The sequence below is a fragment of the Sminthopsis crassicaudata genome, chromosome 1 (assembly GCF_048593235.1).
Source record: "Sminthopsis crassicaudata isolate SCR6 chromosome 1, ASM4859323v1, whole genome shotgun sequence".
NCBI lineage: Eukaryota > Metazoa > Chordata > Mammalia > Dasyuromorphia > Dasyuridae > Sminthopsis > Sminthopsis crassicaudata.
Window position 1 is genome coordinate 468,687,754 of NC_133617.1, and position 15,669 is coordinate 468,703,422.

The following is a 15,669-nucleotide window of genomic DNA, read 5'->3' on the forward strand; positions in this document are numbered from 1 at the left end:
TATCAATTCCACTGACTTATTAGTACCTTGTAAGAATCCTTTGTTTTAAGTTCAGAGTTCTGGTCCATAACACGTCCTTACTTCTTTTCATCATTTCCTTGATATTCTAGATTTTTCATTTTTCCAAATCAATTTTATCAAGCTCTGTAAAGTATCCCAGGTTCCATTGGTGCAATGGATGGAGTGTCTACCTGGTAGTAAGGATAAATCTGATCTCAAACACTTAGTAGCTGTGTGACTTTCTACAAATCACTTAACCCTGCTTGCCTCAGTTTCCTCATCTGTAAAATAACCTGAAGAAGGAAATGGCAAACCACTTCAGTATTTTTGCCAAGAAAATCGCAAATAGAGTCATAAAGAGTTAGACATGACTAATCAAGTAAGCAACAACAAAAAGTATTTTACTGATAATTTGATTGGTACAACAGTTAAAATGTAAATTAATATTGGAAGTATTATTATTTTTATTATATTTACACAGCCTAACCTTGAGTACTGAATATTCTTCTAGCTACCTAGGTTGCTCTATAATCCTTTTAGGAACACTTTCTAATTGAATCTATATGATACTCTGTGTGCTCTGGAGAGTTGATTCTCAGATATTTTATACATTTTGTAGTTATTTGGAATGGGACTTATCTTTCTATTATTGTTTCTTTTGTTATTATTACAGAGAAATACTGCTGAGTTTTCTTTGAGAGGCATTTGGGATTAAGTGGCTTGGCCAGGGTCACACAGCTAGGAAATGTTAAGTGTCTGAAGGCAGATTTGAACTCAGGTCCTGACTCCACAGCTGGTGCTCTATTTACTGTGCCATCTAGCTGTCCCTAGTGCTGTTGATTTTTAAGGATTTATTTTGTAACCTGTGATTTCACTGAAGTTCCTGCCTTTCTCATTTAGTATCTTTGCTGCTTCCCTGAGATTTTCCAAATAAATCCTCATCTGATCAATAATAAGAATCTCTTATCTCTTCTTCTTTATTCCTTTATATATTCTTGTATATTTATATCTTCATCTTTATTCCTTTAATTTTTTCTTTTGTTTAATTACTATTGAGAACATTTTAAATATTATGTCATATAATATTGGGAAGGGTGCTCTTGTATTTACAGGAAAAGATTCTAGTATAATTCCATTTTATATGATGCTTGCTTTTGATTTTAGATATATCCTTTTATAATATTAAAAAAAGATCCGACACTTTATAGGACTGTTATGTTAAAAGAGTTATATATTATCAAAGGCTTTTTCTGCATGTATTGAAATGATGTGGTTTGGGATGTTTTTGGTTTTAATAGAATTAATTATGCTGACTGTTTTCCTAATGTTGAACCATCCCTGAACTTGTTATAAATTCCATTTGATTATAATGAATAATTTCTTGGATAAATCAATATAGTCTCTTTTATAGGATTGTGTTTGTAAATTTTGAGTCAGTATTCATGAATGATATTGGCCTATAGTTTTCTATCCATGTTTTATCTTTCCTTGATTTAGGTATTAGTAATATATTTATCTGATAAAAGATACTAATAGAGTTCTTTTTTTTTTTTTTTATTTAGATACTAACTGTTCTTTTAAAAAATTGATTGAATTCTCTTGTCAATCTATCCAATACAGGTTTTTGTTGTTGTTGTTTTGTTTTGTTTTTGTTTTTGTTTTTTCTTTAGTAGTTCTTTTACAGATAGATTGATTTTCTTTTCTGAGATTGTATTATATAACATCTCTGTCTGATCCTTTCTATACACAGTGATGTAATATAATATACCTATACCTATACTTTAGGCTCTGTTTCCCACAAAAAAACATTCTACCTTCTCTCTCTGGGCTCCCTGTCTGGAATATACTTCCTGAAATATCTTCCACATTTGTGCTTCATAAAATCCCTGGCTTTTTCAAGTACCGTTTTCTTTGTGATCACCTTCCTGATCCCCAAATTCTAGTGCCCTCCTTCCTTTATATTTATTTATACAGTAATATATATACATTTTATTTCATCCAATGAAATGTAAGCTTTTTGAAAGGAAGAATGTTTTAACTTTTGTCTCTGCATTCTGAATGTTTATCACAGCATCCATGAGGTGCTAAATTGATAATTGTTTCTAAGAAAATTTATTGATTTTTAAAAAAATTTTTAAATTACCTAAATTTCTTTCTGTATACTTCTTCTGTCTTACTGCCAAAGACCCATCCTTTATAACTAAGAATTTTTTTTAAAAGAAAAAATTAATGAAGCCAATCTATCTGTTTTTAAATCTGAGAATATATGTGATGATCCACACCCAAGGATTTCCCACATCTACAAAAGTCAGGGGAGGTACCTTCTTAAATCTCTTTTTTTGGGGGGGGTCAAAGTTGGTCCTCGCAATTTTGTATCATTCATTTTTGATCATTTTGAGGTTATTTTTCTTTCCATTTATTGTGTATATTGTTTTCTTAGCTTCACTTCACTCTGTGTTTGTGGAATGTGACCAGTATTGCTGCTGATTATTTTTCATTGCATAAGAATAATTATCTAACATGGCCAGACCTAAATAATAAGTATAAATAAATAGTTTAATATTTTAACCAAGTACAACTTGCAACAATTTAAAAAGGGGATAGGAAGTGGAAGAATAGCTCTTTTTTTTTTTTTTTTTTTTAATAATATCTTTATGAACAGAGTCCATGAACCTTCTGTTCCATTAGGAGATATTTAAATGTAGCAGCTCTCCATGGGACATTCTTTTAAGTTTAATCTAAATTATTAACATCACACACATAATTAATATCCTCTGTTACTTTCTTAAGTCTTGACAAAGAACAAATCAATCAAATCTTAATTTCTAGCATTTGTTCATTTCTAAATTGTAAATGTTCACAGTGAAAATTTAACAATTAGCTCAGCTCTGACTGAGCTGGTATAAGCTGGCTTCAGGACATTCCTAAAAAAAAATTCCTGGTAGATTGCTTGTAATTTCTACTATCTCATAAAGCTAAATTAAATACAGAAAGAAGGAATTGGAAACCTATGTTAATTATAGATCAAGGAAATAACTAAAAACTTATCTTTGCTTGGGTCTTTTCAATAATGTGGTGATTCATGGCAATTCTAATAGATTTGTAATGTATGCATTCAGTGAGAGAATTTGTGAAGACTGAATGTGAATCAAAATATAATATTTTCACCTTTTTATTGTTTTTGTTTGCTTATTTTTTTTCTTTCTCCTGCTTTTTCTCCTTTTGATCAGATTTTTCTTGTGCAGTATGATGAATATGGAAATATGTTTAGAAAAATTGCACATGTTTAAGCTCTATTGAATTATTTGCTGTCTTGGAGAAGGGGAAGGGGGAAGAGAGGAAGACAAATTTGGAACACAAGGCTTATCAAAGGTGAATGTTGAAAACTATCTTTGCATTAAAAAGTAAAGAAAAAAAAAGAACTAAGGATAAACAAGAGTCATCAGAACAGCAGTCGTCAGGAACTTAGATGGTTGGAGATCATTAACTACAGCTGCTTTTTTATTTTGAGAAGTTTTTAAAATAAAGTTTCATGTATGCCTTTGTATTAAAAAACAAACATATATCTTTGACAACTAAGTTGTGCAATGGATGGAGTGCTTACCTTAGAGTCAGGAAGATTTGAGTTCAAATCCAGCCTTAGATACTTAAGTAGCTTTGTGACTGTGGATAAGTCCTTTAACTTCTGTCTGCCTCACATTCCTCAGTAATATAAATTTAAAATGGGAATAATAATAAACATCTACTTCTCAGGGTTGTTGTGAGGATTAAATGAAATAATAATGTTTAATACAGTGCCTGACACATATACTTAGCAAATGCGAATTTCTTTTTTTTTATTACTTGATAATAAAATGAAGGTATTTAGAAATCCAAGACCATTTGTTTTTAGGATTTTTTTTTTGTTTTTTAAACAGGGGAAGTTAAATTACTTAACTGATTAGTGGCGGTGCCTCCATTCTTAAAGAGGACCAAAATGATATCATTGTATCAGAGTCAAAAGTATAACGTGTTCAATTGGCCACAAGACTAATTGAGCTTAGATTTTACCACAGATTGGGCACAAATGTGAAATTTGGAATGGAGATGTCTCTGAATTTTCATATTTCACATTTACCAAACTAATTAACTTTTTGTTTAAAAAAGAATGGAAAACCATGAAACTTCTACAATCAACTCAAACATTAAGAATATGCAAAGAAATTAGAAAAAATACAGAAAATCTATTAATATCTAGCCCCACTGGACAATGATCAAAAAATAAAATTATAATTTACAAAAAAGGGAAATGCAAATTTTAATTGAAAAACTATTCAACATCATTACTGATCAGAATATTATCTCACACACCTTCATTATCTTCCTAAAGCTCCTTGATGCAGACTCTGTCTGTCTTTCTATTCCTCTTTCTCTTCCTCTCTCTCTTCTCAACCCAACCCTCTCCCTCCCTCCCCCCCCTGTCTCTCTGTCTCTCTTTCTTCTCTGTCTCTCTGTCTCTCTGTCTCTCTGCCTCTCTCTCCTCTCTCTCTCTCCCTCTCTCTCTCTCTCTCTCTCTCTCTCTCTCTCTCTCTCTCTCTCTCTCTCTCTTTCTCTCTCTCTCTCTCTCTCTCTCTCTCTCTCTCTCTCTCTCTCTCTCTCTCTGTCTCTCTCTCTGTCTCTCTGTCTCTCTCTCTCTCTTTCTCTCTCTCTCTCTCTCTCTCTCTCTCTCTCTCTCTCTCTCTCTCTATACATATATATAAAATACTTTGCCATATTTTGATGGTAAATCAGTGCCCTTTTTTAGGTTCTTAACTTTTTTCCATTTGTGTGTACAAAACCAGTCCTTGAAAAGCTTTCTTAAAATCTGTCTTTTTTAGTTGATAACTCTGAATTGTCTATAAGAGGGAAATACTATAAAGCTCTTAAGGGGATCATAGATTTGGAACTGGAAGAGTCTTCAGAAGTCATTTAGTTCATCCCCCTCATTTTACAATTCAGGAAACTGAGGAGCATAAAAGTAAAATGGTGAGCAAGATCAAATCGATAACAAGACATAGGACAGGATAAGTTAAGAAATGAAATAGTATTGTACATTTAAAAGATAGACTCATGAGGATCATGGTTGAAATTTTTTTGTTGATACATTGATGGTTGCAGTCAAGTGGTCAAAGAAGATCTTTCATATTTCATTCTTGGGTCAAGATGTTATCTTGAACTAAATCAATTTCATTTACAGTTCACAAACTTCATGGTGCATAGCCATTATCGGTTCCTGAGCAACAATTCTATTTTTGACTTTAATCTAAGAGGTCCTTTCAAGCAAGAGATTAGCAGTACAAAAAGTTCTCTGAATACAATTCTGGTACAGATAATAAGCAATTTTAATCCCACATAGAAAGATAGCCAAGCAAAAAAGTCATAGTTATAGTCAGTTGAAGACTACCAAAGCAAACCTCCTTGGGATATTTGCAGCAAGACTATTCATTAGATAATGAAGAGTATGTCTTGATTCTCTTTTGGAGCTCAGAGAGTCATTTTAAAACCACCAAGAAACACAGCTCTGAGAAATAGGCATTGCCTTTTTAGTGTATCCATAAAGTTATGATCTGACAGTCAATTCAATGAGTATTTATGAGTGACAGTAAGGACACTTTACCAAACATTGCCAATTTTTATTGAAAAGATAGAAAGATGTTTGCTAGATGATAAGTACAATTAGGTAAGTTCTCAACTGGTTGATAGGCCATATCTAAAGAGTAATAATTGATAAGCTCATTATAGCTCCATATCTATGATCAATTTCAGTTTAGGAGCTCTCTATTAGAAAGTCAAATGGATTAGAAAAAGAAGAAAAATACCAACAAAGATATTTGCTGTATATGTGTTAAAATCATGCACAATGATAAATGTGGAAATATGTTTAGAAGAATTACACATTTAATCTATATTGAATTACTTTCTGTCTGGGGAGAGGGAAGGATAAAAATATGGAACACAAAATTTTGCAAGGATGAATACTGAAAACCATCTTTGCATGTATTTTGAAAAATAAAAAATTAATAAATAAAAAAGAAAAATAAAAACCATGCAAGAGTATTCAAATTATATTTCTCAGAAATAACTTTGTTTAAGCCTTTGATTTATAATATTAACAGGGCGATATGAGTTCATGGGAATGTTTATCTTGCTATTTCAGTTCAAGATATAACTAAAATGTATGAGAGAAAGCAACAAAGAAAGGAAGGAAGGAGGGAATGAAGGAGAAAGGAAGGAAGGAAGGAAGGAGGGAAGGAGTAAAGGGAGGGAGGGAAGGAAGGAGGGAGGGAAGGAAAGAAGGAAGGAAGAAAAAGAGGAAGGGGGAAGGATGGAAGAACATAGTATTTATATGCTAGGCACTGGGCTAAAATCTGGGAATACAAAAACAAAACAAGGATGGTAGCTTTTGGTGAGAAAGAAAGGAGAAAAAGTACAAGAGACTTGCTGAGTGACAATGTCTTTTGTTTTGGCTTAAAGCCAAGGCATTCCATATTCACAAAGTCCAAGTGATATAAGATCCAGAAAAATAGTCTAAAAAGTGCCTTAGGAAGATTCTCTGACAAGGTCTCATTTCTCAAATATAGAGGAAACTAAGTCAAATTTATTTTTAAAAAAGAAAGAGCCATGCCCCAATTGATAAATGATCTAAAGATATGATTTGTGCCCAAAGGGCTATAAATTCATGTATATCTTTTGACTTAACGGCTAGACATGGAGAATCTCTGATTAATAGATTTAGAAGATATCAAATTTAACTTGAGAAATTTGTTTGGGGATGATAAGTATGAGGAACTGGTTAATCTTCACCTGGACATCAAAAAAAGAATTTTCTTTACAGTAGATCCTAGACAAAAACACTAGTTTTCTCATAAAACAGGTACTACTAAAAGGAAGAAAATCTTCTTGTATAATTCTTTTGTTCAGGAAACAACACAAAATACGGATTCTTTTATAAGAGCCTGATATTTAATCCTGTAATATTGTCAGAGGCTAAGACTAATAGTCTTCATAGATCATTCTCTTTCTTTTGGTAGTACAGAGAAATTTCTTTGTTGTTGTTTTTTTTTTTTTTTCTCTCTCTCTATTTCTTCTTGCTTTATCAGCCCCAACTTTCTTCTAGCCAGTCATTATATGTTGGATTTTTTGTTTTGTTGGAAAATTTGTTGTGAAGTAGTAGTAATTAAGCACTTTATGTGTCTATACTAAGACCTGCAGAGGTCTTTGACCTACACCTTGATTCAAAGAAAACAAATTCATAGGGTTATAATGGGGATAACAGCCCTTTCATAATCTTCAAACATAAAAAAAAAAATTAGTTTTTAATAGAACAAAGAATCATTCATTCCCAGGTAGAAGTTGCAGTGAATAAAGGTCTATGCTTAGGATCAGGAAAACCTGAATTTAAATTCAGGTTTAGATTCTTATCAACAGTGTGATCTTGGATGAATTACTTAACTTCTATCTGCCTCAGTTTTCTTATCTGTAAAATCAAATAATAATCTTGTGAGCACCAAATTATATAATAATGTACAACATTTAGTATGTAAGTACAATGTAAGTGTTAATTGTTACTATTATTATTAGTAGTATTAAAAGTCTATTAGACTAAACATAAAGAGGGTTTTTTTTAAACTATTAAACATGATCACTGATAGTACAAGTGTGTAAAATGAAGCCTGAAGTGAACTATCATGCACAGGGTGAGCTTTCTTCAAAACACATAACTTTAGATTTTTGGAAAAAGGAAATACTCTTTGGAATCAGAGAGCCTGGATTTGAATCTTAACTCTTTTGCATCCTGTGTTGACACACAAAAGTAATGAGATATATAAGCATAAAATCAATAAAGAAAATGTTTATAGAAGATGAAGATTCTGGTTCTTGACACTGGGATTCTCTAGACATTTAGCAGCTGTATGACTATGGATAAATCAATAAAGTTTTCAGCCTCAATTTCCCCATCTGTAAAATGGGGGAAATAATACTTGCCCTTCCTCTCTCACTGGGAGGATGGGTATTTGTCAATATTTAATATCTGGCGCACTGAGGGGAGGGAAAATATACATGAGACACATTTTTAAGTTTAATCTTCCCATTTTATCACTTTCTGAAGTCTAGATTTTCAATAAAATAATAAATCAAGGGGCATCTAGGTGGCTCAATGGATAGAACAGCAGCCCTGAAGTCAGGAGGAGGACCTGAGTTTAATCTGGTCTCAGATACTTCCTAGCTGTGTGATTCTGGGCAAGTCACTTAACCCCAATTGCCTCAACAAAATAAAAAAACAATAAATCAAGCCTTGGCTTGTACTGAATATTTAACAATCAGTTCTCATTTTATAGATGAGATACCTGAAGCAAACAGGGCTAAGTGACTTGTGTAGGATCACATAGCTAGGAAGTGCCTGAAGCAAGATTTGAACTCATGAAGAATTTTCCTATTTCCAGGTCCAGTGTCTTATGCACTGTGGTGCCATGTACTGCCCAAGTCTAATTTCTATAACTATGGGAATGAATGCCCTTAAGCTTTCCTGACTTATTTATTAGTAGTGATTACTATCCTGGACACATGCAAGGAATTTTAAGTGTCCTCATGCTGCTCCTACTCCCTAACTTGAATGTTGATAATTTTGTAAATAAATGACAAGATGCATTTTTTCATGTGCCTTAGAAAATATTGGGTAGTTGTTTAAGCCATATATTTGCCCTCAAGTTGACTGATTTTTAGTTTCTGACATACAGAAAGTTTGAACTAACGATTTATAAGCTTGAACATATGAATCAATAAATTAGTTTGGAATCAAAGTGCCTTAAACATATTGCTTTCCATTTCCTACCTTAAAAATGAAGAGGATTTTGTTTCCTTGAAGCCATTATGGTTTGAGCTGTAACTTAAGAAGGAGAGTGGGTTTTATTTCTCTATTGTGAAACAAATTCTTTTTTTTTTTTTTTTTTTTAAATTTTTTTTTATTATATATATATATATATTTTATAATATTATCCCTTGTATTCATTTTTCCAAATTACCCCCCCTCCCTTATTCCCTCCCCCCGACGACAGGCAATACCATACATTTTACATGTGTTACAATATAGTCTAAGTACAATACATGTGTGTGAATATCATTTTCTTGTTGCACAATAAACATTAGAATCCGAAGGTACATGCAACCTGGGCAGACAGATATTAGTGCTAACAATTTACATTCCCCTCCCAGTGTTTCTTCTCTGGGTGTAGCTACCTCTGTCCATCATTGATCAACTGGGAGTGAGTTGGATCTTCTTTATGTTGAAGATTTCCACTTCCATCAGAATACATCCTCATACAGTATCGTTGTTGAAGTATACAGTGATCTTCTGGTTCTGCTCATTTCACTCAGCATCAGTTGATTTAAGTCTCTCCAACCCTCTCTGTATTCCTCCTGCTGGTCATTTCTTACTGAGCAATAATATTCCATAACTTTCATATACCACAATTTACCCAACCATTCTCCAACTGATGGACATCCATTCATCTTCCAGTTTCTAGCTACAACAAAAAGAGCTGCCACAAACATTTTGGCACATATATGTCTCTTTCCGCTCTTTAGTATTTCTTTGGGATATAATCCCAGTAGTAGCGCTGCTGGGTCAAAGGGTATGCACAGTTTGATAACTTTTTGGGCATAATTCCAGATTGCTCTCCAGAATGGCTGGATTCTTTCACAACTCCACCAGCAATGTATTAGTGTCCCAATTTCCCCACATCCCCTCCAACATTTGTCATTATTTGTTCCTGTCATCTTAGCCAATCTGACAGGTGTGTAGTGGTATCTCAGAGTGGTCTTAATTTGCATTTCTCTGATCAGTAGTGATTTGGAACACTCTTTCATGTGAGTGGATATAGTTTGTGAAACAAATTCTAATGCAATCGGTATTTTTTTTTCTCACTTAGTCATTCTCCTTGGCACTCAGGGATAGAAGTCTTTATTATCTCTTTAAGAGATTAGGAAATATGAAATCAAATTTGGTAAGTAACCATCCCAAGATCACAAGAGATGTAATGTCAGGGTCAGAATTTTTGTTTAAAATTCTTAATTAAAGTCATATAAAAAATGCTCTAAATCACTCTTGACTACAGAAATGCAAATTTAAACAACTCTGAAATACTGCCTCAATCCTATCAGATTGTTTAAGCGGACAGGAAAAAATAATGATTGAATGGTTGGAGGGGATGTGGAAAAATTGGGATATTAATGCATTGTTGGTGGAGTTGAAATGTGAAATGATCCAGCCATTTTGGAGAACAAAATAAAACTATGCCCAAAAGACTATAAAACTGCATGTTCTTAGCTCCATCAGTGCCTCTATGGATCTATATCACAAAGAAATCATAAACAAGAAAGGACCCATATGTGCAAAAATGTTTATAACACCTATTTTTGTGGTAGCAAAGAACTGGAAAATGAGTAGATGTCCATTAATTGGGGAATAGATGAATAAATTATATCATATGAAGATAATGAAATATTCTTCAATAAGAAATGATGAGCAAGTTGGAAAGACTTACAAAAACTGATGCTGAATGAAGTGAAAACAGAACGGAGAAAACATTATATACAGCAAAAAACCAAGATTGTGTGATGAGCAACAATAAGACTTAACTCTTGTCAGCAATTCAATGATCCAGGGTTATTTTAATAATTTTTTCCCTTTTAAATCTTTATTTATTTTCTCAATATTATTTTATTTTTCCAAATACATGTAAAGATAATTTTCAATATTCATTTTTGTAAGACTTTACATTCCAAATTTTTCTTCCTCTCCTTTATCCTCCTCTTTCCAAGACAAGCAAGTAATTTGTTATAGATTAAATATGTTCAATCCTTTTAAATATATTTCCATATTTGTCATATTGGGCAAGAAAAAAAAATCAGACCAAAAGGCAAAAAAAATGAGAAAAAAAAAGCAAAGCAAACAAACAAACAAAAAAGATGAAAATACTATGCTTCAATATTTCTATATGCTCCATAGTTCTCTCTCTGGAAACTGAATGTGGATGGAAATATATTTCCCCCTTGCTTTGTTTTTTTTTTTTTTTTTCTTTTTCTCCTTTTGGTTTTATTTTTTTTCTCAACATGACGTATGTGGAAATATGTTAAAAATGAATGTATACATATAACCTATTTCAGATTGTTTGCTAGCATGGGAAGAGGGAAGGGAAGAAGGGGAAAAAATTGGAACTCAATCTTATAGAAATGAAAGTTGAAAACTATCATTACATGTAATTGGGAAAATAAAAAATTTTTAATTTATTCTATTGATATTTTGTTTCTATATCACTTATTTTCCCCCTCTATATCTTCTCTACCCCCCTTTCAGAAAGTCAGTCATAATGAATTTTTTTGAAGAGTAAGAAAGAAGTAAAACAATCACACAAAACTGATCAACATATGAAAAAGGTCTGAATTTATATGCAGTATTCCACACCTGTGATTCTACCCCTCCCCCCACCCTTTGAAAGAAGTAGGAGAGCTATTTCATATCTCTTCTTTGAAGCCAGGCTTTATTATCATTTCACTTCATTCACTTTCCATTTACATTGTTGTAGTTATGATAAATTCCCAGGCAACTAGGTGGGGTTGGCAGAGAAACCTGCTAAGGTGTTTTTTTGTTTGTTTGTTTGTTTTTCTTTAAACTGACTTTGAACTGGTTAAATTTTTCCTATAAATCTATTCTTGGTCTATTCCATCTTTGCTTAATCTCTTTTGGAGTTAGCCTACCTCTCTGCTTCATACTTTCTCCTCATACTTCCTCCATGCCCTATAGTGTGTTTCCTCTCAGATCCCTCTCCCAGCTTCATGATATAGTTCTCCTTGTTATAGCTAACTAACTCTTTTAGAGTGTTAAACTCTTCAATGGATTGAGCCTGCCAGGCAACGGCATATTCCCACTTCATGGAGTATTCCCTTTCTTCTGGTTAATTGTGAGTTCCACTCAGGAACTTGTCTTTTCCATCATTAATTGTTAAAAACCCCTTTCCTTGCTTAGTTAGCAATCCTTGTTTCTGCTGAGGGCATCATCTTCTTAACCACACCCACTTTCATAATCTTGAAGTCATCCTAGATTTTCTCTCTCCCTCAAGCACTCCCCATATTGAATTTGTTGCCAAGTCTTGTTGAATCTACTTCCAAAGCATTTCTTGCAGCCATGCCTTTCACTTTACAGCACTATTATTCTAGTTAAAGTTCTTATCACCTTACTTTCCAGAATAATTGGCCTCCATCTTTCTACCCTTTCCCATCTATTCCATATAACTTCCCAAAAGACTTCCTAAGGCACAAGCCTTAGCCCTCCCCTGCCTCAAAATTTGGAGTCTCTCTAGTGCCTTTAAGATAAAATTTGGACTGCTCAACCTGGAATTTAAGGTCTGCCCCTCCAACTTTTCTTTCATGTTACTTACTTTCAAATATTCTGTTTCAGTCAAACTAGACTATTAGCTGTATCCTATACATGATTCCTTCTGCAGAAGGCATCTTTGATAATAATATATGCTACTTTGATGAGGTTCAGAGTAACTAGGTGGGGTTGACAAAGAAAGCCTAAAGTACTGATAAAATTGCTCTCTGAGGCAAATAGGAAAGAGCACTGATGGGGATAAGTTCAGTCTTCTGTGGAGGTTGTGGGAAACCCCAGCCTTGCTCCATTTAGCCAGAAATCTGAGTAATGTTAAATCCCTGAGTTAAATTTCCCCTGTATATGAGTCCATGGCTCATGCCATCTTTGCTGAACCCTTTTTGGGTTTTGCCTTGGGGTATCTCATCTCATCCCTCCCCCATGACACATAGTATCTTTCCTCTCATCCCCCCATCATGCTTCATGATGTCTTTCATCTACTTATAACTAACTATAAGTTTTGTTTTTTTTAAGGTGCTAACTTTCTGTATGGATTTAGCCTGCCAGTTAAACACAACATTTGGTGCTAAACATCAAACATAATCATTTGGAATTAGGAAGTGTGCTCCTAAATCATGTCTTTTGGTGCTAAAATAGCTTTCCTAAATCACATCAACTTAAACCTACTATTTATTGATCTCCTTTGCTTTTGTTGATCTCCTGAAATTTTGAGTCCCTGGAATTTATGGTATTTACTAGTAGCCTAACCCCTTGTCTTCTCTTCACTCCTTCCCTAAGACCCTTACCTTTATACCCTGGACAGCCTTTAGAAAAAAGGAAGGCACCAAATGTTGGAGTTTAATCACATGAAGAATTCACAATAGCCATTCTCTTTGGCAAAATGTAGGTTTATTTAGGAAAAAAGGTTATAGACAAAATGAAGAGATACAATAGACACCAAGAATGGTAAATATAAAATAGAGTTGGAAGAACATATAGTTAGCAAGGAAAGAGGTTTTAACAATTAATGTTGGAAAAGACAAGTTCCTGAGTGGAGCTCTCAAGTTAACTAGGAGAAAGGAAATACTTTATGAGGTGGGAGTATAACATTGATTGGCAGGCTAATTTTTTTTAAAAGGTTTTAATTTAAAAAAAAATTTTTCTGTTTATTAAAAAAAATAAAATAGAAATAAGAAAGAAAAGGAAAATAAAATAAGCAAAACAAAACAGAACATTATAATGTGTCCAGCAGAATATCAGGAAGGATTAAAAATATTTAGGAATAAATTTCTAGTTCAAGAAAGAATATAAAATAGAGAAGAAATTATATTCATGAGTGTCCATCTTTGCTTCCCTGTAGATTGTTCTTTGTTCTCTGCTATGTATTTTTAAAAACTATTTTTCCCCCTTTCACCCTTTTGACTTCCCCTAAGCAGATAGATATATTAAGCACAGATATATTTATAAATACATGTATAGATATACATACACACATATATACACACTCACACACATAAATATGTACACATAAAATATAATATATATATTCACCTCCATCCACAAATTCCCCTCATTCACATATACAGAAACATGCATACATGTCTATATATACTCAAACACATACACACATTTACCCAAATGTAAACATGCATCTAAAACAATTTTAGTAGGCTAGCATATAATCTAGATTTTTCTTTTGATTGAATTTTACTAGTTGTACTTTTTTTTTTTTTTACTAATAAATTCTACTCCTGATCATTTGTTCATGTCTTTTCTTTCCTAAACCTGCTAACTCTTCTGTTTTAGTTTTAGTCCTTAACTTGCCTTAACTTAACCTCTCCTCACCCATGGACCTCTCTTGTCTTCTTCTCCCACCCTTTGTTTCCCTTTCTGCCCATCCTCCTCCCCTTATATTCCTTATAGAATTTTGATATTTATGTAGTTGCCTATTTAACTCCTTCCCAATGTGAGAAGGTTTTTTGAACTATGAACCCTCCTTCTCCCTCTAATGCCTTTGTATCTTTTCTTCCTCTGAACCTCATTTGTCTAATATTATTACTATTTTTACCTTTTCCTCAGTAGTTTTGCTTTTTAAAATCAGATCAGACTCAATTCTGCACCAATCTTTCTTTTGAGCTACCTAATTATTGAAGTCAATCTTAAACATACAGTATACATTTCCATGTAAAAAACATAAACAACTTGTCCATGTTAAGTTTCTTGAAATTGATCTCTTATAAATGAAATTTTCTATTGAATTAGGGTTTGGTTGAAAGAAAGACCTGTAAATCTACAAATTCATTGAATATCTACTTTTTCATTCAATATTATGGATAGTTTTGCTGAAGATGATACTTTTGGTCACAAGCCTAGATCTTTTGGTTGCCAGTAGATATGATTCTAGAACCTGCAGCCTTTAATTGTGGCTGCTAATAAGTCTTGTACAATTCATATTGTAGTTCCAATGTATTTGAATTGGTGTTTTCTTTGTTTCTTGCAAAATTTTCTCTTTGGCAATAATATTCCTATGTGTCTTCCACAAAGGATCTCTTTAAGATGGTAATTGGTGGATTTTTTTCATGCTCTATCAATCGAGGACAATTTTCTTGGATTATTTCTTGCATTATTATGTCAAGGTTATTTTTTGGGGCATAGTTTTTGGGTTGTCCAACTAATCTGTTGTTTTTCTTATAAGGTGTTTCACTTTTTGTTCTATTTTTTTCATTCTTCGTATTTTGTTTTGTTATTTCTTGGTCTAACTTCACTGGCTTCCCCTTGTCCAATTCTAATTTTCAAAGAGTTATTTTTGTCTTTAAAACTCTATAATATATAATATATGTAATGTTATTTGATACATATATAATACATAATATTTTTTATTTAGAATTTTTTTCCACAGTATATATGCATGAGTAATTTTTTTTTATAATATTATCCCTTGTATTCATTTTTCCAAATTATCCCCCCCCTCCCTTAACTCCCTCCCCTTGATGACAGGCAATCCCATACATTTTACATATGTTACAATATAACCTAGATACAATATATGTGTGTAAATACCATTTTCTTGTTGTTCTTGTGGGTAGATAGACAGTAGTGCTAACAATTTACATTCACTTCCCAGTGTTCCTTCTCTGGGTGTAGTTATTTCTGTCCATCATTGATCAACTGGAAGTGAATTGGATCTTCTTTATGTTGAAGATTTCCACTTCCATCAGAATACATCTTCATACAACATTGAAGTGTACAGCGTATAATACATAATATTTAAGATTTTTCTA

General features: G+C 32.9%; 1 protein-coding gene across 8 annotated transcripts in view; it reads left to right on the top strand.

Annotated features, from left to right (window-relative positions):
* The window catches only part of TMC5 (transmembrane channel like 5), a 126,249-nt gene that overhangs the window by 18,319 nt on the left and 92,261 nt on the right, over positions 1 to 15,669 (top strand). The window contains exon 1 of one of the 8 annotated variants that reach the window (XM_074280919.1): positions 3,256 to 3,372. The exons of the other annotated variants lie outside the window; for them this stretch is intronic. The gene's annotated coding sequence lies outside the window, so the exon portion shown is untranslated. Of the gene's footprint in view, positions 1 to 3,255; positions 3,373 to 15,669 lie in introns of those variants that run through there. 8 annotated transcript variants of the gene reach the window in all.